At 33.6% G+C, this 2500-nt stretch overlaps 1 protein-coding gene across 4 annotated transcripts in view; it reads right to left on the bottom strand.

Annotated features, from left to right (window-relative positions):
- LOC143029685 (uncharacterized) overlaps window positions 1-2500 on the bottom strand; it is a 102483-nt gene that overhangs the window by 94716 nt on the left and 5267 nt on the right. The window lies entirely within an intron of this gene.

The following is a 2500-nucleotide window of genomic DNA, read 5'->3' as shown; positions in this document are numbered from 1 at the left end:
TACACGAAGATTAAGCTCAGTACCATTGATACACAAGTGTTATGCATATATCGTTATTCCATGTCTTTTGCTTCAAAACGCTTCGGACAAAATCTGAAGAGAACTTTTATTTTTACACAATTGTGATCTTTGAAACACCCCAACGGTTTTCAGTAACTATAAGTCTTCGGTTCCGAATATTCTAATATATCTTCGATAGTATTTACTTTATATTTTACAGTATTTTCTCATGTAAAAGATGTGTTAAACACGGTAGCAATCATAATAAAGGTGGACAAGGCAGACATGAACCAGAATCCGAGTTTGTTTTTCGGTGAAGATTACTTTCGTTTAGATAGTCAGGGGCTTGGCTGGAAAAAGTAACCTAATCCCCAATATAAAAAACAAATAGACAAATAAAATCTCAAAGCCAAATAGGCTGTGCATTGATTCGATAATGGTGAGGTTAAAAGCTGCAGATCAGGTGTTAGCAACGCGTTTTCTGTTGAAATATGATTTTCACTTTTTACAATTTTCCTACATAAAGATGAAAGAGCCTCAACTATCCTCAAACAAGTTACCAGCTTTATGCACGTACCACCGGGCCAGTCATGTAGTACTTGGTTATGATTAGCGACTAGTTGCCACAAAAATAAATGGATAGATAATAAAGAAAAAAATGCTGATGACTTTCAACTTCTACTCTCTTCCCGCTCTGTTACTGCTTTCCTTAAATCTCTTCTTCGCCAACTCTTCGGTGTGACAATGCCCAGAGGGATATATATATATATATATATATATATATATATATATATATATATATATATATATATATATTGTGTGTATTTACCTAGTTGTATTTACCTAGTTGTATTTTACGGGAAGGGGAGCTATGCTCGTGGGGTCCCGTCTTCATATCTCATTTTACCTAAACTATTTTTAAATTCATGTATTGTTTTTGCACACACCACTTTCTCATCTAACTTGTTCCAAATGTCTATTACTCTGTGAGGAAAGCTGTTCTTTTTCAAATCTCTTCTATAGCTGTCTTTTTTTATTTTCTTTCCGTGTCCTCTTGTATTTCTGTCATCCCATTTTATCAGATTCTCTCTATCAGTAATTTCTATGCCTTTCATGATTCTGTAAATAGCTATCAAATCTCCTCTCTCTCTTCTTTGCTCTAGTGTCTGTAGTTTAAGTTTTTGTAGTCTCTCTTCATATGATAGTTTTGAGAGTGTTGGTGCCAATTTTGTAATTGCTCTTTGTATTCTTTCAAGTTTTTTTATACATTTTTTTGTACTTGGTGACCATATCGTTGCTGCATATTCCAATCTTGGTCTTATCAGGGTGATTAGGATTTTCCTCACCATTTCTTCATCCAGGTATGTAAATGCCACTTTGATTGTTCTTATTAAATTATAAGTTTCTCCAAAAATCTTATTTATATGTTTCTCAGGTGACATATTATTCATAACAATGACTCCCAGGTCCTTCTCATTTTCTACTTTTTTTTATTCCTTCTTCTCCCAAATCATATGATCCTGTTATTCTGTTTTTGCTTTTTTTCCAAATTCCATTATACTACACTTTTTTGTATTGAACTCCATCTCCCACTTCCTACTCCATTCTTGTACTTTATTTAGATCTCTCTGTAGTGATTCACAATCTTCTTCAGTTTTCACTCTTTTCAGTAGTTTTGCATCATCTGCAAAGAAGCTCATATAGCTTTCAATTCCTTCATCCATATCATTAATATATATAGCAAACATTATTGGGGCCAGAACTGTTCCCTGCGGGACACCGCTTATTACTTCATTCCATTTTGAGTGCTGGTCTCTTATCACTACTCTCATTTTTCTTTCTTGCAAAAAGTCTTCCATCCAATTTAGCAATTTACCTTGTATTCCTCCTTCATATTCTAATTTCTTAAGCAACTTCTTATGTGGTACTTTGTCAAAAGCTTTTTTTAGGTCTAGAAATGCACAATCAGCCCATCCATCTCTTTCTTGTATTACATCTATTAGCCTTGAATAGAAACATATTAAATTGGTGACGCATGATCGTCCTTGTCTGAATCCAAATTGCCTTGGATTTAGTACGTTGTTTTTTTTCCAAGTATTTTACCCATCTACTTTTGATAATTCTTTCACAAATTTTTGCTATTGTACTTGTTAGAGAGACTGGTCTATAGTTGGTAGGTTCTTCTTTATTTCCTCCTTTATATATAGGTACTATATTTGCTTTTTTCCAATCTTCTGGAACTTTTCCTTCTTTTAAGGAACTGCTTATTATGCTATGTATTTTGTCTGCCAGTTCATTCCTGCATTCTTTCAGAATCCAGTTTGCTATTTCATCTGGCCCATGCGATTTTCTGACATCAAAATTACCCAAGTGTGTCAATATTTCATTCTTTGTTACTTCTATTTCTTCCATAGGGGGGACTTTTTCTTTCCACTCAATCTCTTCAGGTTGTATATTTTCCCTTGTAAACACTGATTTAAAATGTTTGTTCATAATTTCT

Source organism: Oratosquilla oratoria, chromosome 11, assembly GCF_046742065.1.
Source record: "Oratosquilla oratoria isolate Oo_2021 chromosome 11, ASM4674206v1, whole genome shotgun sequence".
Lineage (NCBI taxonomy): Eukaryota > Metazoa > Arthropoda > Malacostraca > Stomatopoda > Squillidae > Oratosquilla > Oratosquilla oratoria.
The sequence above is the reverse complement of the archived record's forward strand: the minus strand, read 5'-3'. Positions and strand labels throughout refer to the sequence as shown.